Source organism: Lycorma delicatula, chromosome 13 (genome assembly GCF_047948215.1).
Source record: "Lycorma delicatula isolate Av1 chromosome 13, ASM4794821v1, whole genome shotgun sequence".
NCBI lineage: Eukaryota > Metazoa > Arthropoda > Insecta > Hemiptera > Fulgoridae > Lycorma > Lycorma delicatula.
Genome location: NC_134467.1, coordinates 22,992,296 through 23,015,059, shown reverse-complemented (window position 1 = coordinate 23,015,059; position 22,764 = coordinate 22,992,296). Strand labels below are relative to the sequence as shown.

At 29.5% G+C, this 22,764-nt stretch overlaps 1 protein-coding gene across 5 annotated transcripts in view; it reads left to right on the top strand.

Annotated features, from left to right (window-relative positions):
- The first annotated feature begins 13,310 nt into the window (after window positions 1–13,310).
- LOC142333886 (uncharacterized) overlaps window positions 13,311–22,764 on the top strand; it is a 41,446-nt gene continuing 31,992 nt past the window's right edge. For 4 of the 5 annotated variants that reach the window (XM_075381475.1, XM_075381478.1, XM_075381479.1 and 1 more), the window contains exon 1: window positions 13,311–13,423. The gene's annotated coding sequence lies outside the window, so the exon portion shown is untranslated. Of the gene's footprint in view, window positions 13,428–22,764 lie in introns of all 5 variants that reach the window. The other variant, XM_075381476.1, reaches the window with a different exon arrangement.

The following is a 22,764-nucleotide window of genomic DNA, read 5'->3' as shown; positions in this document are numbered from 1 at the left end:
AAGAACCACGCTGGAAGTCTGGGGCTCGTTTTTCAATTTAGACGTAATCTTATAAATCTACAGGTTAACCAGTCTACCGGCCTCCGAGGCGCGAGTGGTAGCGTCTCGGCCTTTCACCCGGAGGTCCCGGGTTCGAATCCCGGTCAGGCATGGCATTTTTCACACACGCTACAAAAAAAAAAAAGGTTAACCAGCCTCATTGTCGGCCTCCGTGGCGCGAGTGGTAGCGTCTCCGCCTTTCATCTGGAGGTCCCGGGTTCGAATCCCGGTCAGGCATGCCGTTTTAACACACGCTACAAATAATTCGTTTCATCCTCTAAAGCAATACCTGACGGTAGTCCCGGAGGTTAAACAAAAAAAAATAAAAAGGTTAATCAGATTAAAAAAAAACTGAAGATACTGGGTTCCGCTTTGAATTAGATGGTTTTTTTAATATTTCATTCTTAGTTTGCACATAAAAATAATTCTTAAGGCGACAACAAATTCAAAAATAAATAAAAACCATCAGACGGTTAAAAGTGAAAGTACAGTGTAAAGTTGCATGTTTTATTTTATATTTTTGACTTTATTTAATTTGTTTTATAAGATAACAGTCAATCCTGCTATTGCGTAAGGGATCTATAAAAGTGATAGACTCTGTTAACCTTGAACGTCGTAGTCCGTTGGAGTGAGAATGTTTACAAAATAACTGTGTCAGCAACGACACGCTGGCTAGACAACACGGCAACAACTTTTATTTTCATCACGTATTATTAAAACAAATATTCTTTATGTATTTTATCTTAAATAATTTAATAATTTGAACTAGCAGACTCGCATGCTTCACTATGCTAGATTTGAGTAAATATAGATTAAATTGAACACAATTGAAAGTTAGATTAAAGCATTAATAAAATGACCATTACGGAACTTCACAAAATTTAACCTTTCCATTTTATCCTTTTCCCCTTCCCTTCCCCATTTCCTTTTCCCCATTTTCATTTTATCACGTTGTTTTTCCATTTACCCCGTTTATCTTTCCCTTATTTCCCTCCCATTCCTCTTTCTACTTTTCTTTTACTCCTTTCAATTTTCTTTTCCCGTTGTCCCCTTTTTTTGATTTTTTCCTTTTCCGATTTTTCCCTGTTTCCCTTTTCCTATTCTTCTCTTTCTTCCTTTTTCCCCGCGCTTAAATCGGTCCAGTAGCTTTTTTAGTCTATAGCGGACATACATATCGGAAACACTGAAATGGAATCGTAAAATATTTAGTACAGCGTAAACGATGGTAGATTGTCATTATTTAAGTAATCTTTTTACTACAGAATAAATTAAATATGGATAGGTTTTGTTTACTGAGAAATTTAATATTTTGTTTTTCAACAAATTTTGAAGAAGTTTCAGAACCAATTAATTTTTTTTTTTTTTTTTAGTTCCCGATTCATCGAGGATATTTACTTATTATGTGAAATTATATATTTTCAAATAAGGTTCTAAAGAGTTCCTAGACTACAAAATCATTAAACGGTACTTAATTCCAGTCAAGGTGGCAGTTAACAGCTTGTAAACTTGTAAAGCAACAAAGTTAAGTATACCTGATTATTTTTTTAATAGTCATAATTTCTTTTCCTCAGAAAACCATTAAAATTTATTTAAGATAATCCAATTCTAATTGAAGATTAAAAGCGAACCAAATCGAACTGTTAGTTTTAAATCCTATTATTTTTTTTTGTTTTTGTGTGATAAAATTATTAATTACATTTAAAAAATACATTATATTAAAAATAGTTTTAATATAAAAACTATTAACTTGAAAATTAAAACTAATTAATTCAGATTAATAAGGAAATATTAGTAAAAAAAAACCTAACAGTATAAAATAAAAAAATAGCTGAATGTAATAGTGATTGTGTACAGTGAATGGAAGAGATAGCGTAGTTGCTGTATGTATTCGATTAACTCGTCCATCTACCTGGTTCGCGCCGAATTCGTCAAAACAACTACGAGTATCAAAATGTGTATTATATTGATGAAAAATTATACTTTTTATAATATTATTAGCTTATTCCATTATATAAAGCGATGTAATGAAAATAAACAAAACTTACATAGTAATATTTTTTCTGGTAACTTAATCTAAGTATTATTAATCATTAACGTTGTCGAATCAGTAGTAATATTGTTACTTGATTATTTATAATTAGCGTTTTCAGAAGTATTTTATATGAATCTAAACAACCCTTTAGAAAAGAATTCTACATGTAAACTAGGTAAGTTCTTTCAATAATAATATTTTATATTAAGACAAGTAGTACGCAAGTAAATAATGTGATTTGCATGTATGTATTATTATTTTTAGCTTCAACTAATATTTTTTAATTCTTATTTTAATTTAAATAAAATAAAATTTATATAATTACTTTATAAAAATACACAATAAAAATAATTTGCTTTCAAGTAAGTACCAACCACTAGAAGAGGGATTGCTGATTCATTTGTAGATTTGAATTGCTGAATATTTGATTGTAATATTTTTTATAGTATTAAGTTAATATTTTATAGCAGTAGAGCTTAAAAAGACTTTCTAATGTGAAAATATGTTTTCTATTCATAGCCTGAGTATAAATTCCCCCTTTTGGATATATTATTATGTATAATAATGTTTCATGTGTTTTTTCATTACATGTAATTTTTTTTTTTAAACTGAAAATTTTCATTATTACATATATATATATATATATATATATATATATATATATATATATATATGTCAGCGATTTTTTCATGTATCCTCTTCATATTCTTCTAAATGCAGTTCATTTAAAATTTTTCACATGACAGAATATATTCAACAAATATCCACTTCTCTTACAATCCTCACTCAAATAAGAATATTATATATTTCCATTTCCTTTACTCATCTGTCTTTCTTCTGCTCTTTCTTTTCTTGGGTTTTTTTACAATTCTGTGTTATTATGAAATTTCTTTTAATTGGATACTGGATAAAACTTTTCTTATTGAGTATTTTAATCCCTCCTTCCATTTAAAGACCGAAATCACTTAATTTAAGAAAATTACACTTGTTATTGTAACTATTTAATTCTTTTTCTTTCCTTTTTTTGTTTTATAACATTTAGATATTAAAAACAAGTAAAATATCTTATGAATAAAATTTACACATTTAACTTGAAAAACTATGCAACCTAGAATACTGAATTTTGCATTCTTATCTAAAATGACAAATGATTGTATACAACTATATATACACATTTATTTAGTGTTCACAAGTATGACAACTCTTAATTAAATTTTTACTCCTTAAACAGAGAAAAATAAGATTTAGTTATTGCTTTTCCTCAAAACAATTCAGAATAAGACCACCACACTTTGAAGCACTCAAGGGGCATATGATTTAATCAAAAAACTTTAATGGGAAGGGTAGGGTTATAATGCCTCATTTTAAAGAGCATTAAAAAAATAATTAAAAAAATGGCCATAAAATCATAAGGCTAGAGCAATTCTAATCAAAATGGCAGCCATTTAATGTTTTTCAAAAGTGGCCTACAGTATAATCTATTTCTGTGGTATGAAACCACCGCTTATTATGTTTATAAGCTACTATTGAAACTAGCTGTGAAAGGTATTAAATAGCCTCCATTTTGGTGAGAGTTGTATGATCATTTTTATGTCAAAACTTTTGTTTTTCGATGCTCTTTAAAATGGTGTGTCATAACCCTTTTTCTTTACATTAAACTTTTTTCAATTATCCCCATTGTGGGTAGAGATGTGGTTTATGAAAATTTATTTAAAGTTTTATTATAATTTATGAACATATGTAATATATTTATTGTGTTTGTGTGTGTGTGTGTGTGTGTGCCCATGCATGCACATTATAAACACACAATAAATGTTTCTGAGTGCGTCTGTATGTAATTAAAAGCAGCCTACATATTTATATGTAATAAAAGCAACTATTCTGTCCCTCCACCCAGAAAACACATCATAATTGAAACTGCACATAGATATAGTTGCTATCCATTTTAAGATCAGAATGTATATTTAAACATTTCTAACAGTGTAACTTCCTTCTTTTACTAAATAATTTTCTTCATGAAAATCTTTTTCTTTTCTTATTTTTTTTGCTTGTGATTGGACCTCCTAAGGATCTCGCATCCTGTCCTGACCTCTTTCTTTTATAAAATTCTTTCGTTCTTTCCTTTAATTTCTCTCTCCTTCTTAGGTTCTTCCATTGTTTCCTTTTCTGTTTCTTTGAAAGTTTAGATTTATCTACTAGTTTTATTTGTCAAAAATTATTTCATTGGAAATATTTTATAATTTTAGAACTTTTTCAATTTCTTTGAACTAGCTTATTTTGGATTTTTCATAAAGTAATTTTTTTCTTTTACTAGATTTTCCTAAGAAATTTTTTAGGCCTTCTTAACTGCTTAAGACTTCAGGCAAAGCTATTGCTTTTTAATGTCTTAATTTTTGATTTTTTGGATAAGGATGTTTTATTGTAACTGTTTCTTTAAAATGATAAGCCGCTTCCATTTATTGTTTTGGCTTTTATTCCTTCTTTTTTAAAAAAGTCTCTTATAAAGTTAAAAAAGTTTACATAGTCTTATAAAATTATCAAACTTCATTTTACATGAGTGACCTTTTGACATTGTGTCAAGAAATCACTAGAACAATTTTCTTTTTAACTAATACACTTTAAAATGCTATTGTAAGTGCTAATTGAAATTTAGTCATGCTTTGTTACAGTTTGAGTCTTAAGTCATTCCCTAATAGTTTTAGACTAATTTAAACAATAAGAAATGATAAATTATTTTAAAACAAATAAAACATATTGAAATAATACTTTCTTCACCTACCTAACTTTACTTCACCTAATTTGATTAGATCATATTTAATTAAAAAACAAAAAATTATTCTGTTATTTATGATGATAAAAAACCCATGAAATTAATTATACAGAATTTATTTGACAGAATTATAATAGTACTTCTGAAAATAATAGCAATAAAAAGGATAAGTTGAATTACAAAAATAATATAGTAGAAACATCAGGTTGGATTTATATATAAATCATTTGTACTCCAATTTTAATGTTAATACTCAAATAGATTAGTCAACAGTATAAGTAGGATAAATAAACAAACTATCAACAATAAACAAACTGGAATCATTAATAAAACTATTAGCACAATATTTTGATCGGTTTAAAAACCAAACGTTGAGTGACTACATCAATCAACTTAAACTATTTGGAGTAGATGTATTAGAATTAATTACTAAATATGTTCAGTTGAAGTTTGATGAATGTAAACAGTTTCTTAATGCTACATTTGAAAGCCATCCTATTGTAAAAAATGCTATCGAAAGATTTCTTAATATAATTTCCAGTTGTAACATTTATTACAAGACAAAATGGTTTGGTAATAATTGAGGCATATCAGAAATATTGAAAGAAAGCTTACACCAGTTGTTTGATGGCATTAGTAAAATATTAGTAACATCTATAAATAACAGAAGAAGAATCATCTTTTCATATATCACCTGATTATAATTCTGTCAGTTCACTCAAGAGTTGCTTTTGTTATTAAGAAAAGTAGTACGCAAGTAAATAATGTGATTTGCATGGATGTTAATATTAATTACAAAGTTAGGTTTGGTAAGCACTAATTTGGGAATTTAATGAACTAAACGTTTATCATTTGCACATTTTTAGATTGGAATTTGTTTAATAGCTTTCCTAATTTTGATTAACTACCTGATTATCAATTCTCTCGCTGCTTCTAAAAATTATACAGCTACATCAGTTAATATAAAAACAAGAATGATGGTAAAGGTGTTAAAGATTCATTGACTATATTAATCTGTTTGAACCAATGAATTAGTATTAGTATAATGGAACCAGGGCAGTTTTGTTATTCGACAAACATTTTTGGCCTAGAGTATGCATATAATCATAATTTATTTTATATAAAATCAATTAAAATAGATTTATCAATAAAAAAGCAGATTGGTAATTGATGTTGTCAAGCTCTTAATGAAAAACTATTAATAAACCATAGTGTGCAGTATACTTTATTTTACGTAGATGACATCTTACGTAATTAACAGTATCATTGTTGAAATTCTGCATTGGCAATATTATGTACTTTCAACATCATGACCCTCGAAGGACAAGACACCCAACGATCCCGGTCACCACACCACCCCCTCCATTCCTAGCCATAGGTTGATTTACTGGAGGTCATCTTTTAAACCCTCTAAACTTGATAACAACACACAGTCATCAGTTTGGCTTCTGTCAGGATGCTACCGATGCAAATGTCTTGGCAGACATTTTGATCAGTGTATTTACACAATCTACTATCACCTTAATATGTCCTCTTCCAACCACATTAGTGTAACTTACAACCCACAACTATAAAACTAACCGATTTGTGAAAGTGCAACCCCCGTGCCATCATCTAACATCGAAGGTTTCATATTAAAACTTTCCATAAACAGAATTTGTTTGCATGTTCTACCGGTTGTAGAAATATTTTATAGCCGACAATTGTGGGTATTTAATCAGTGTTTTTATTCCACAAAAAGTGAAGATTCAGCAACATATATGTACAATTAATCTAAAGCAAAAAAGGAGACAAACGAGACAACATCATTTCTGCTACTTTTTACTGAAAATGTTTTAGACTCCAGTCTAAAAACTGTTTTCATATTCAATCACTGTTTTCAAATCGATAACACTGTGAAACTGAGAAAGGAAAAATAAATGGGAAAAGAGAAAAAATTAAATGGCTCTCCTGAATCTGATAGGTTTAGAATAGTTGATATAAAAATGATAATGGTTTTTTTTAAGAAAGGCAACCTTTGTTTCTTTCTTTGTAGTCAAATCAGCCATCTCTTTTTTAAATGCATATACATTTCCATAATTAATAACTTTTATAGTAATGAATAAATTACTTTTTAATTTTTTCAGTGACTGGTTGGTGAAGATGTTTTATCAGTTTTAAAAGTAAAAAATAATAAGTCCCTGTTCCAGTCGTTTCTGAACACCTTAATGAAATAAAATCCAGGTAAAACATTTGATATTACATTGAAAGACAAAATAGTGCATTTTTTATTACTATCCAACATTATAACAAACATAATCTTTACTTTCTAAAAATTTCAAAGTTATTATTATTTTTCATATTTTTGTTGAGATACTTTATGAAAATAATTTTTTTTTTTAGATCTGTACAATTTAATTCTTTAATATTGTAATTAAATTTTAGTCTTTTTACTGAATTTCTTTAATTTAGATTTTTCAGATAATCTAATTTTGCTAATTTTTCAGGAGAGCATTTTTGTGGTTAGATTTTCTAATAAAAATCAACCGATAATATTCATTTTTGATTTAATAATAATAAAGTTTTAACTGTTGTTTTTTTTTTTTTTTATATCTCTTAGTGCAGAAATATACACTATTTCAGTATGATAATCGAAAAAAAAAAATTATGGCCTAACCTCATACTTTACTAAGGAACAACATGATAAGTCCAAGACTTTTAAGGTTCTTTTTGTGCATTATGCTTGCTTATCTTCATAGCATAGTTCAGGTAACATAAAGCAGCCAGGTTGCAGTTGTTCTCCTTCATATATTTCTCTAGGTAAATTTCTGGAAATAACAATTTCTACCAGGATTTTTTCGTTTTCTTCTTTTGGTTTTTGAATTTCTTCAGCTGAAAATTCATTTCTTTGCCTACCTCTTTTTGCTATTAGTTCACATCTGTGGGGTGATGGGAGTACTGGAGCTGTAAACCACGGTCCACTGTATGTATTTCTGAATGATATCAATACTGAATGGTCTTCAGGTACTTTTAACTCCTTAATAGGCCTTGAACGATATGAGTTTCTAAGACTCGTACTGTTTGTTAAAGTAATTATATTCTGATGTAATCCAATTACTTCATATAGCGATGGTTAGTGACAAGCTGTATGAAAAACTTCAAACTTCATACCACTCTTCTGGTACTTCAGTTCTTGTTTTCCGATTCACTGAACCAATGTCTTTGTCACACGCTAAATAGGAGTATCCTCTTTTAGGAAATATGATCTTCACCACTTTGAATCTTTTTACAATATGAATAAGATGGTGTGACACATTCTGATTACAGACGTTTTCATTTTGTCCTCCACTTGAGTCAAAAATATTTCTAATTCTCCGATGGATGGTTCAAGTACATTATTAACGAAATGATGAATGAATGAGCATATTTCATCACTTCTTTTCTTTCCTGACATTTCAGGGTTCATGTAAAAATAGCTTGAGCTATCAGGTAAGACACGAATATTAAAAATAAAAAGCAAAAACTGATGTCTGTAATATACATCATTCGTAAATATATTAGAACAATTAAAGTTTTTGCTGAAATCCATACAAATAGCTTCTTTATTTCTGTTTTCACTTTTCCTGACAGAATTTTTTGAATGGGTTTTTCTTTTATAAAATGCCTTTTGTTTTTTTAAATGTAGTTATTGTTGTATTTAAAGTGTATAGGTTTACTTTAAAACCTGTTAAAAATCTAATTTAAAGATTTTAATATTTAAAGGCCAATCTCCTCTGAGTAAAGTTTCAATTAACTGGTTTTTGGTTTCAATTTTCAAAGTTTCAGCTATGTAAACCTGTGGAATCTTTTCTTTAGCTTTGTAAGCATCACAGTAACTGCACATATCAGTACATGGATATCAAAAATTATATTGAAGTTTCTATTAAATAGGTTAAAATAGACTAATATAGCCATTTTTATATTGTAAAAGCAAGACAGGATAAAAGTAGCCAGTGAATTAATAAAACCAATACACTCAAATCATTGGATTGTCAACATATGGGCCTGTAAAGGATCCTCCCTTGTTCAGAATGGACATATAAGGTCTTTCCCTATATACTAACTTTAAAACATCGCATATATTGTGATTTACAAAGTTTTATCCCTATATTGTTTTACCATTACATGGCAATGAATTCCATAAATAAAATGAAAGAAAAAACAAAAAATGGACTTATAAGATTCTTTGCTTGTAGTCTACATAATATTACGTTAAAAAAAAAATTATTTTTCAATGGTTACCAGTTTTATCAATTACTAACTACCTGATAAGAGTTTGCTTCACTCACCCTTCCTGTTGTATCTCATCCTCATCACCAATTGTTATGTCTCTACTTAAATAAACACACGTGTTTTCAAATGATGAACAATATTTATTTATTATAATATAACGAACAGTTACAAAGGAACATTGAAATGCATATTGATAAAAACTGTCCACATCATCACTCCCATTCTTGATACATTGTTTGCTTATATTGATATACACCAAATGTTTATAGCACCAGATCATCCTGCTACCAATGAGCTCACTGAATGCAATATACATACTTTAAAGCAAAGAATACAGGCAGTGACTTTATCTAAACTACCCAATCAAGAGAAAATTCAAGAAATCTTAATATATTATAGATCTACACCTGTCTCATCTGGTAAATCTCCATCAGAATTATAAATAAAATAAAGATTACATATTAAATTAGACTTGAAATTGACACCATCACATACACCTTCACCTTCCAACATCACTCCTGTGTGCATCAGCTAAGCGTAGGAAATCAAGTACAAGGAAGGTGGTACCCCTCTGCTGGCAAACCGATGTAGAGACTCGGAACTGTAGTCCAGAAGCTAGAAAATGTCACTACACGGTTAAGGTTGATGGTGACAATATTCCCTGAAGGGACACATTGATCTCTACTATTTGTGTCTATCGATTCCAAATCAAAGATGTGCTGTGAAAAAATCAGATTAAAATCATGTATTGCATGTTAGGGAACAAAAATTATGTTTATCAGTGTAATTTACTAAGTTGAAAAAAGAAAGACATGAAAGATGTCTACTATAATCATAACAGCCTCCTAATTTGTAATTAGAAAAAAAGATTTAACAAAAAAATAATGTTTAAAAGGAAGTTCCATAATGCTTCTGAAATGTTTTATTTTAATTAGTGAATTGATAAAATTGAAAATTTTAAGGCAATTTTAAGAAACAAAATAACATATATTTGTATAAACAGTAAATCACAATCTCTAACATCACTCATGGAATTACAATATATCTTGTATTTTCATTATTCTCTTTTATTTTAAAGTAAAGTTATTATGGAAAATTCTTTTGTTCTAAGTAAAAAACTGAAGATAAAAATTAAGAAGAAAATTTAATGTTGTTAACCTCTTAATGAAAAATTATTAATAAGCTGTAGTGCGCAGTATATTTTATTTTATGTAGAAGACATCTTATGTAATTAATAGTACCATTGTTGAAATGCTACATCGGCAATATTATGCACTTTCAACATCCTGACCCTCGAAGGAGAAGACACCCGATGATTCCGGTCACCACACCATCCATCCCCTCCATTCCTAGCCATAGGTTGATTTACTGGAGGTCATCTTTTAGACCCTCTAAACTTGATAATACAACACAGTGATCAGTTTGGCAGATACCTTGGCAGACATTTCCATCAGTATATTTACACAGTATACTATCGCCTTAATATGTTCTTTTCCAACCACAACCAGCTACTGTAACTTACAACCCGTAACTATTAAATTAACCGATTTGTGAAAGTGCGACCCCCGCACCATAACATCAAAGGTTTCACACTAAAACTTTCCATATACAGAATCTTCGTTTACCTGTTCTACCGGTTGTAGAAATATTTTATAGCCGACAATTGTGGGTATTTAATCAGTGTTATTCAGTAAAAAGAGAAGATTTAACGATCTGTGTGTACAATAATGAATCTAAAGCAAAAAAGGAGACAAACGAGACAATATCATTTCTGTGATTTTTTACTGGAAATGTTTTAGACTCCAGTGTAAAAACGTTTTCATATTCGATCACTGTTTTCAAATCAATAACACTGTGAGACTGGGAAAGGGAAAATTAATGCGAAAAGAGAAAAAATTAAATGGCTCATCTGTATCTGATAGGTTTAGAAAAGTTGATGTAAAAATGATAATGGTTTTTATAAGGAAGGCTGTACAACCTTTGTTTTTTTCTTTGTAGACAAATCGGCTGTCTCTTTGTTGAATACTTATACATTTTCATAATTAATAACTTTTATAGTAATGAATAAATTACTTTTTAATTTTTTTAGTGATTGGTTGGTAAAGATGTTTTATCAGTTTTAAAAATAAAAAATATAAGTACCTGTTTCAGTCATTTCTGAACACCTTAATGAAATAGAATCCAGGTGAAAAATTTGATATTGCACTGTAAGACCAAATAATGCATGTTTGATTACTATTCAACTTTATAACAAACATAATCTTTACCTTCTGAAAAACCTGTTATTATTATTTTTCATTTTTTATTGAGATTCTTTATGAAAAATAAATAATTTTTTTTTTAGATCTGTACCATTTAATTCTTTAATATTGTAGTTAAATTTTTTTTTACTGTATTTCTTTAATTTAGATTTTTTGGATAATCTAATTTTTGTTATTAAATTATAGTTTTTATCGTATAAAAATCAAGTCATATATATATTATGAACCACTTAATAAAAAAATTGCCGATTATTACTTGCATGAATAGTGTGAATTAAAATTATTTAATATTAATAAAGTTTTAATTGTTTTTTAACATCTTTTTAATATCTCTTAATGCAGAAATACACACTGTTTCAGTATTACTTGAAAAAAAAAAATAATAATGGCCTAACCTCAAACTTTACTGAGGAACAACATGATAAGTCGTAAACTTTTAAGGTTCTTTTTGTGCATTATGCGGAGCATAATTGCACGTAAGGGGGTTGGGGAATAAGATGTCGGCCAGCCTGCTGTAGTAGTAGTAGTAGGCACGCGGCAGAGAGCCTAGGGGATTCCTCGTACGTGTGGGGATCGCCTGGGAATGATAAGGTTGTGGGCACTCTGCTCCTAAGTTGGATGGTGACCTGTGAGGTACGTATACCATAGTGTTCAGTTGTCTGTGAGGTGATGATTTGATTGTATGTGGCTGGCTTGTATGTGAGGTATGTTTTCTGAGTAATGATTGGATGTTGTGGACTGTGTGGTGACATTTAGTCTCATATTTGGTATCTTTTGTGGGTGTGAGGTCCGTGTCTGTTGACTGTGGTGTCTGAATGTGTGTGAGGCTGTATTCCCCCTTCCAGATATAATGCACACCAGCTGTATCAGGAAGGGTGGTTAGCCAGGGGTGGAGGTTTAGTTAGTAGTGCGCAGAAACACATACGCATTTAATAACGTCTTGCGGAACCTGTTAGCGAGCCCGACACTGCTCAGGCGCCCGTAAATGGGGTTCCTCCACCTCTTTAAAAAAAAGCCTGTTGGATTAGTGGGCGTCCATCTGCATCAGTTAGGTTAGGTTAGACCAAAAAAAGAATCGGGATGGGCTAGTGGTTAACTAGTCATCGCAAATCAGCTGATTTCGAAGTCGAGAGTTCTAAGGTTCAAATCCTAGTAAAAGTAGTTACTTTTATACGGATTTGAATACCAGATCGTGTTCACCAGTGCTATTTGACGTTTGGGTTTCAATTAACCGCACATCTCAGGAATGCTCGACCTGAGACTATACGAGACTACGCTTCATTTACATTCATACATATCATCTTCAATTATTCTCTGAAGTAATATCTTACGATGGTTCCGGAGACTTAACAGAAAAAAGAAAGATCAGAAAAAGAGAGAGATGGTTTAGTGGTGAACTCCTGCTAGACAACTAATTTCTTATAAAATATTAAAAGTATGTTTTTAAAATATATATATATATATATATATATTCGAATATATATTTCGGTTTGTTGTTACAGAAGTATGTATTTTCAAATTAATATCATCTCCGACCGTCATGGGCAAACATATAAAACATATATAAAGTAATTAAAAATGATTACGGGTTGTTTAATTTATTAACGAAAATTTTATTTGAATTTTTATGTGTAACTACTACGATTTTGTGTGACGTAAACTTTAAGTTTACGTTGTGTAAACCTTTATGTTTAACAAAAGAATTATCATTATTAAATTCCGGCTTATTATTAATTTTTTTATAAATAACTATCACTTCTAAGAATTTTATGAATTTCTCAGTAATTTTTTTATTTTAATTTTAAACCAGTTTAGCTGTTCCGTGAATTAAAAATTATATAATTAATCTGTAGAGCAATATCATATGTAATAATATTTTTTAACGATATATCGATATATATACATATATTGAAGTTATGACGATATATCGTATGTACTGAAGTTTACAACTGCATTTGTTGGCGTCATCATTGATCAACGATGCCAAGTGTGTGATTAATGTGAAACCGTTGTTAAGGACAGGTCTATATTTCAATATTAATTTGTTGGTGTTCATTTTTGTTTATCTGAGTAAGTAAGTAATTTTATATCATATTTAAGTTTCAGTTTTTTGTATTGATGATATTGTGGGCTTTAACAGGTGACGTAAATTCATTTGAGTTCGTTGTAAAATCGTTTATTTAAACATGTTAAAAAATTCATATGTCGGTTTTTAATTAGTAATTTTCTTTCTATTTATTGAAAATTATATTTATTTTCTGATACTAATGAAAAAGAACAATTGATAGTTGACAGTTTTGTAATAGACTTTTGAAGCTTTCAATTATGTTACAATTAGTGGAAAGCAGATCAGTTAAATGATATGATAATTCCTAGCAAGTGTCAGTCGTTTTATTAGTGTCATGTAAAAACTCGCTAAAATAAACGGAGATAGGTTACAAATAACTATTGTGACTGAACAAAGGAAGAAACCAATCTTCACAATTAAGTACATATATACCATCTTAATAATCACGCAAACTATCGATTCTATTAAAAAATCTCTGAAATTAACATCTCACAAAAATAATAATTATAAATAGTTTGTGAAACAAATAATACATTAACATTGTACAAAAATATTGTACTCCTTAACCTTATTCAAGCTCTCAGAAGTCTATATTGGATTTTCATAGGCAAGAGTGTTTTTATTCCTTTAAACAGATGATAGACCTTTTGCAAATGTATCTGTTGCCTGTTTTTGAGATTGAATGCTTCGTTGCTTTCACCACCTTCCTCACGTAATGGCATCTAGTTTTGATTTATTGTGAAACATTGGTTTATTTTTAAGTTAAATGGCACTCTGATTATCTGTTAAGAGAGTTGGCTTTTAAGTGACATCAGGTGTACCAACTTCCTTTAATCATATGTCAAGCCAAACCGACTATTTGTTTGCCTCTGTTGTAGCAACATATGCAGCTTCCATAGAAATTTCTGCAATTTACTTTTTCTCACGACTAATCTACCACAGTATTTAAGGAGAGTTTCATTAGTCAGTCTTCGAATGACTGTCACCAATATAATCGGCATCACTTATGCCTCAATTGTGTAATGTTCACCATTGGAAATTAGAGGAGAGTTTCTGGGTTCTCATTTGGAAAGATTAAGGTTTACAGTTGCTAAACCCATAATGCTACAAAAGCCAGTCTTTGGCTGGTCCATCTCTATAAATTTGCCTGTTAGTAATATTTATCCCAAGATAATTTTACACTTCATCTGATTTTAATTCAAATCAAGAATTTAACTTTGTGATTAGGCTCATGATCGTTGAGGAAGAACCTGTAATAAATCATCAACATAAAAAACACCACAATTTCTTTACTGTGGTTCATGCAAAGATCTACCTTCTTGATCACACTGCTATAAGAAATGTGTTAAGCATTTATACAAACACTTATAAACTTGTTTAAGAGTATATAAACTTTTTAATAATTTATACCCATTTTGTGTTGGCGTTAATACGTAAGTACCCATTCGTGTTTAGTTGTCCGTTGAGGAAAGCAGTCTTCACATCATGAGCAAGCTAAAATTTTTCCTGACTGTCTAAGTGGGAAACAGGGCTGAAATTGTCAAAATAATCTCTGGATGTTGACTATAGCACTTAGCAGCTAGTCTTGCTTTATACTTTATGATGCATTCAAATCTGTCTTGACATTACATACCCATTGTTTATCCACCACTCCACAATCTTGAGGTTTCTCTAGCTGTCGCATTTGATTTTGCTGAGAATTTATTTTTCACTTTCTTCCATTCAGAAGCTCTGTCGCTCTCTGTACCCTCTTGATAGTTTGAAAATGTTAGATGGAGAAGAAAAAAATATTCCTCCTCCTGATACCTGGTTAATTAAATGGTATCTGTACTTGTTATCTGTTGCTGATGGATGAGGAATAAAATTTTCATCTGTTGATTTCTCTAAAGGAATCAACTCATCTTCTAGCTTCTGGTATATCAGTAAAGTCTTTACTTAGTATGTAAGAAAAATTATGAATTTTAAATTCTTGTAATGTTTCCAGTCTGAATTTAAGATTCCTGCAGACAACCTTTTACTTGTCTGGAAAATAAACTTTATAACCGCAGTCTGGATATCCAACCTTTAATAATTTTGTATCAAATTTTCTTCTTTTGTTGTCCAGAATCCTAGCAAAACATTCAGTTCCAACATTTCTGTGATTGGTATTCACTTCCCTTTTTAGAAACAATTTAACAGAGGCCTTTCCTTTCGTCGGTGCTGTTCTATTTAATGTATATGTAGCAGAAAGGACTGCTTCATACTTCACCCGTAAGTGGAGTGCGGAATGGAACCACAATCTTGCCACCTCACAAACTATTATGTTTTCTCTCTCAGTTACTCCGGATTGTTGTGGAGTATAAGATACCATCGTAAAATGTTAACACTTCCATTAGTTTTTCCAAGCCTGATTCAACTGCAGCACAGTGTTTGTTATTAGATGGTCATTCATTTGATTTATGGCCCTTTAATTTATATTTGCCACAAATAAGTCCCCACTTAAAAGTTTTTAGAGAGGTGGCCTAATTTTTCACAAGAAAAATATTTCTTGTCATTGTGATTAGCCTTAGCATGACTTCCTTTCTAGAATTAGATCTAGAAGTACGCTTCCTGGGTTGAGAATCGACCTTGAGTTAAAGATGTTTCATGGCCTTTTAATCTCAGTTCATAATTTAAAAGTTGTTCCTGCAGTTTAGACCATGTCTTATTTTCTGTTGGCAAGTCATGCCATGTGATGTAAATGGGGTAAAATTCTTGAGGCAATATTTGTAAAAGCTCTACACACATATTGTTTTGCCTAAGAGTGTCATTTCATTTGAAGTTCATTGTACATGGCAAGAGGAATGTCAGATTTCTTTTAATTTCAACCATACTTCGTGGGCAGTGATGCAACTAGCCACCCTAAAAAAATTTGTTTAGAGAAAGAATAATTCTTTTCTCTTCTTATTACTCTTTAAATAAATATAAGTTCTATATGTATCTAATACTATGATTTTTGAAAACTTATTATGATGTACCCATCAACAAAAACGAGACAGGAGAAGGTTGCTAAATTTTATAGCAATATCTATTATCAAGTAGACTCTAACAAATGCATAAATAAAGATGATACGATTTAAATTATAATTTTCAATTAATATTAAATAATCAGATATCTCACCATATCTGATGGAGGCACCGCATGACTATTAAATTACACATTAAATTACACTTGTATGCCTGTTAAATTACATATACACATTTTTGAAAGTACATAAAATTCTATTTCACTAACAACTGATTCATTTTTTTTTTATTGCTATTGAATTATTATTTATTGTAACTTTTTCTTTACAATCAGAGGTTAATAATTATTAATAAAGCAATGTATTTAAATTTCAAAAAAAAAGTCTGAGATGAAGTCTGATTCAAACTGATGTGCTTTCTCCTTGTAAGGCCCAGATATTTAATTAATTAAAATGTTATTTGTCTATAACTCTTGAACCAATGACAATAAGTACCATTCTTATGATATATCGTTGAAAAGCTCTCAATGAGGGCTTATTACTGCAGTAAAGAAAGTCCAAAATCTTTTTTTTTTTGGATTTTGAGCTTTTTTTGGACAGGTGATCCAGTCGATTGCAATCAAAAGGGGAGTGCACAACTAGATGTTACAACAGTCCTAAATCCAAAATTTCAACATTCTATGGCTAAACGTTTTTGAGTTATGTGAGACACATGTGTACACATACGTATGTACAGATGGCATGCTGAAACTAGTCAAAATGGATATTTCCATTGAAATCTGAAAACCGAAATTTTTTGCAATCACAATTCTTCCTTTACTTTTACAAGGAATTAAAAAAATAAAAATCAAATACATTGCTACGATTCAAAGAATCAGTGAACCAAGGGTTATTCACATGGCCTCACATAGAGATTTAATGTGAGTCACATAATATGGAGTCATGAGTTCATATTATTTTCCTGTTCTTGTGTTCTTATCTTTTCCACTGGGAAAACTTGCTTGCATAATATCAAATATAAACTCATTCAAGCAATCACAAAACATAAATAAAGAACAATCATTAAGGAATTATAAGAAAGCTTTTTGTGAGAGGTGTGAAAGACTCAACAGTATTTTTATACTTACATTTTTTTTTTATTATGGATATTTATTTTAATTTTTTTGTTGAATGGGCCTGTATTACTTTTATGAAGCTCTGCCTCTTATTAAAAATATTAAATTAGAGATTGAATAGGATAATGTAGCAAAAATGATATACTTTTCTTTACCACATCACATAACTGAAACAATCACATGAGCATGTAAATTTTTTTTTTGTATATTTGGTCAGCTTTGGAAAATGAAGCAATATTTTTCATTTATTCCTCTTTCTTCTGTGTATTTTCTTTCCTGGTTTTTCAACAGTTCTTCATTCTTTTGCTTTATTTTTGCCAAATTTTGCTGACCAAATGTTTTTTTGGTACTTACGTATTAACGCCACCGCGGCTACAGCTTTATTTAAAAACAAAGTAGTTATCGGATTTCGGTGCTATAACATTAAGGTTATATTATTAATAATCATAATGTTGTATATATTATGCTTATTAAATGTTAATTATAAGAGGTTAGCGAGCGTAGGTTATATTTAGTTTTGATATAGTATTTTGATATACGTACGATTTGTCAGTACACGAAGTCAACATAACCCAAAGCTGTATCTGTGGTGGCGTTAATACGTAAGTACCGTTTTTTTACTTTTTTCTACTTTTCTTTGAAATCTGTGCTGGTTTTCTAAATATTGTTCTATAATATACCATCTGCTTCAGATATTTTCATTTCATTTACAACCACTGAAATCCGTTGATTTACATTTTTTTCTGTAAATGTGGTTGTAAATCTGTTTTATGAGATTGAAAAAAGATTTGGCTGTAATTTTTCTGATGGAATTGACATTTTCTTGGTTTTAAATTAAATTTTCTTTTGTTGTAAATGCCTTTATTACTTCTTAATTTGCATCCATTTTGTTGTATTATTACTGGTTTTAGAATCTTTCTAGTTTTTACTTTGTATTTTTCTATTGAATTTATTTATTGATTTCAAACAGCAGATGCATCTGATGCAAATCCTCTGGTTTCATTACTGTATTTTAGCGCCTGATTTTGGCATCTACTGAGATGTTCTTTTTGTTGAAAATAAATTTGTTAGTTGGTTGGCAAATTTTATTTTTCTAGTTCGTGTTTGGTTTATTTATCTAAATAATTAATTTGGATTATTTCTGCCATATATTTAAATTTGTTATTGATTTTTCCATATTTTATTTTTACTTGGGGGAATCTTGGTTGGTAATTTTACCTTTTTTAAAGAAATCTTTAGCCTTATTTACCCTGCAAATTATTTCAGGCGGTTTACTTGTTCTACTGTCTTTTCGAGGTTCTCCAAAAAAATTGTAATATTGTCAGCAAAGGCTAAGCAGTTAATTTTCAGTTCCTTTCCGTGTCAGAACCAATTTTTTTTATTGGTGTGTTCCAACCTTTTCACCTTCTTTTCCCATTCTTTTATTGCTTTCTCTAGGACACAGATAAAAACAATTGATGCTAAACCACTCCCTTGACTTACTTCTGTTTTAATTTCTTATTCTTCTTACATTTCTCATATGAATTTTACTTCTGATTTTCTGTTTGGAAGAGACTGGTTTGGTAATGTTAATTGTTCTGGGGTCACACCAAATTCTTCTAGGATGTTAAATAACAAAGCTATAGATTGAGTTATATGCCTTTTTGAAATCTATAAAGAGTTACGTAGTTTTTATGCCTTGTCATTTTTCTGCACGTGATCTTACTTTTCTGAATCCTTCATATTCTCCCAGTTGTTAAGTCTGAATAATTCAAATCTATTTTGAAAGGATTTTGCTTGTCAAAGGTAAGGGGGAAATCCCTTTGTCGTAATTTACTTTTGTTTCATCTTATTTGTGTAGTAGTAGATATATTAAATGCATTTTTCCAATCTTGTGGGATTTTTTCCAGTTTTCCATATCTCTTCTAGCAAGGCCTTCAGTTTTTTCTTTGTTGTTTTCACAATTCTTTCTGTAATTTTGCTGCAGTCAAGTATCACATGTTACCTTGTTATTTAATTTCTGGCTGATTTTGTCTATTTTTATTTAATTATGTTGTTTGGATTTTTCATTTCAAGTTACTAGATTTTGGGATTGAAATCTTACGTTGGGTTCTTGGTAGTTTAATAATTTTTCAAAGTACTTGCTAGAATTTTGCAATTGTCTTTGTTGTTATGGCCTAATTTTCTATTTTTACCCTAAAGCAAAGGCTGGGTGATTGGTATTTAGTAAGCTTTTAAATTTTGTGAAGTGTAAATTTTAAACTGTATTTATTTATTTAATTAAAACAAACTTTCATTAAACCCATGAATACAAAATCATATTAAAAAAAAACAAAACATAAGTACCTAACTAAATGATGATTCATAAGTTAAAATAGCGTTTGATGCTATTAAGTGTACCTTACATAGTAAGGGTAGCCTAGTAATAGGTAATCTATGAGAAACAATTGAACCATGGAAATATTGAAAATTTTGCCTAAGCGATCTAGTTATTAATATATGTAAATCCAAAAGCTGCAATAAATTAGAATAGTCAAAATAACTACCAAAAATTTTAGTAGCAATTTCCTTATCAGAGATGATTCAATTCTTGTTATTTTTAACAAATTTAAATTATGAATAAAGTTATGATTGGTAATGTCCACAGATTCACAGATTTTTATAGGCAGCATATCTAAGAAAGATTCTATGTGGTATTTCTAGTAATTTTAATTGCAACTCAGCAAAAGGTCATCAGACAACAGAGCCATAATTTAGTACTATATAAATGCACGACGTAAAATTCTGTACAGTTAATATTTCTAAAATTTGAAGAGAATCTTAATAAAATTTACCAACTTTAGTGACATAGATACAGTATAACAAGTTATTCATTGAAAGATAACTTACTGTCAAAACATATAGCTTAAGTCTTTAATAGGAGATATGTTTTGTATTGCAGTATTATTTTATATTATTCAGTTACACAATTATATCAATATTTACAAACCTTCCAAATTGAATATGAAATCAACTTTTTTAAATAAGAAGAAATACCATTTAAAAACTAAACGCATCATATTTTGCACAAAGTTCAAGTCGATTGGAAGTAATTGAATATCAATTAGATTTGTAATAGGCTTAGGCAATTTCATATCATCTGCAAAAAATAAAAAAAAAAGTGAATAGCATATGAATAAACTAATGTCATTTATAAATACTATGAAAATTGGAGAACCCAAATGCGCATTCCTTGTCTTACTTCACATCTAACATAAATAGGCTTAGAGATAAAATTATCAATTTTAGCGTAGGGAATTCTGTTTGAACGAAATTAATGTATCCAAGACAACTATTTATTAAATCCACACACAGCAAGTTTTTTAATAAGTAATTTGGTATTAACTGTACCAAACGCACAACGAAAATCGATATAAATTGCATCAAGATAATTATATCACCATTTAGTGTATCAACAGTATATTCCATATATACATACAAGTTTGTTTGCATAGATTTACCTTCAAAAAAAAAAACATGTTGTTCAAGAACTATATAAATTTCTTTATGCAGTGTGATTTTCATACAAATTAACTTATCTAAGAGCTTGGCGAAAAACTTGCATTTGCTGATGGCAATAATTATTGATATCTGAATGTCACAATTTTTAAATAATGGGTGTATGTAACAAATTTTTCGAACACTAAGAAAAAGAAGAGTGTTTAAAAAATGATTGAAGAGCTTAGTTAAAAACTGTACAAAAAGGATTACATAAGAGCATTTCTTCACTAAAAGAGGATGAATATATTCTGGGCCAAAGAGTTATAATTATGTCAAATGGTCTCTTCAACATCATTATCAGTTAAAATAATGTTTAACTGCAGCGATCATTACAGTTAATGTAATTTTAGTTAAGGAAAAATCATTGTTAGTATAGACATTCCCAAATTTTTTAGCAAAAAAGTTCTACAATTTCAGCACCTTTATTAGCATATTCATTTAAAAAAGCATACAAGATGGGTAAGATATATTGTTGTCGTTTTTATTAACAAATTAAAAAAAAAATTTCAGGTCAGCTTTAAATTGCTATAAAATCAAAACCGGTTTAGATAAAAATTTTCTACATTTGGAGGTAGATTAAACGATGTCTCTGAATAATTTTAATTAAGATTTAGCCCAAAACTAGTATTATTTAAGCCTGCAGAGTGTTTATGTATGGGACAGCCTATCTTTAGTTTCAATGAATATTTTATGGGGAAAAAACTTATCGTTGAAACAATTTGAATAAGATGACAAACTTTTGAAAATAAAGTATGTAATATCAAGCTTTTATTGGAAATCAGAAAGGTATAAAAAGATCATTCAAAAGTACAGCCGCAACTAGTAGTTGAGCGTGTAACCTGTTTGTTGCTATAATGACTAGTAACTAAGGGCTTAATGAACTCATCAGACTGAAGATTGGCATTGCAATTAATTTATACTAATAGACAATGACATACTATCAATATACTGTAATCAATATTGAGATTGTACCTGCTCACTGAAACTGTTTCTTCATTCTTCATATATTGCCACAATTTTAAATCTGTTATTATGATCCTCACCATAAAATGCAAATTAATACAACTCTACAAATAAAAATTTTACAAAATTAATGCCTGATATTAATGGAGATTTCTTTTTTTTTTCATTTAATGTTAACCAAAATATGATGTTTTTACTTAAACGACCTGTATGCTTAAATAGTAGTAGTTTTGGGCTAAATCTTAATTACAATTATTGAGAAACAATCGTTTTATCTACTTCCAAAGAAAATTTTTATCTCTATTGGTTTTAATTTTATAGCAATTCAAAGTTGACATTCTCAAAAAAAATTGCAAAACATCCACTTTTCATGCCACTAATTTTCAAACAAATGATTGTAAGTAAAATCGGCTGAATCCAGTTAGCACAAAAATAATTGCAGTTTTTGATAATACCTTCATTTTTACTGTGTGGTTTTTGTTTTTGCAACTGAGATGCAATAACACAAGCGCCATATGTGACCACTGTAATACATAGTTTAATTCCTCTGCAAAAATTTCTATATCATGATCATTATCAGATTTCGATCAGACATGGTATTTTTCTTATGCTATAAAATTGCATTTCCACATTCCAGATAAAAGTTTCAAGCTTACATGGCGACATAAAAAATAAATAAATAAAATTTAGAATCAAAATCTCATTCATAAAATGTTGAATCTTACAAAATGTATATATTTATAATCTGGTATGTATTTATTA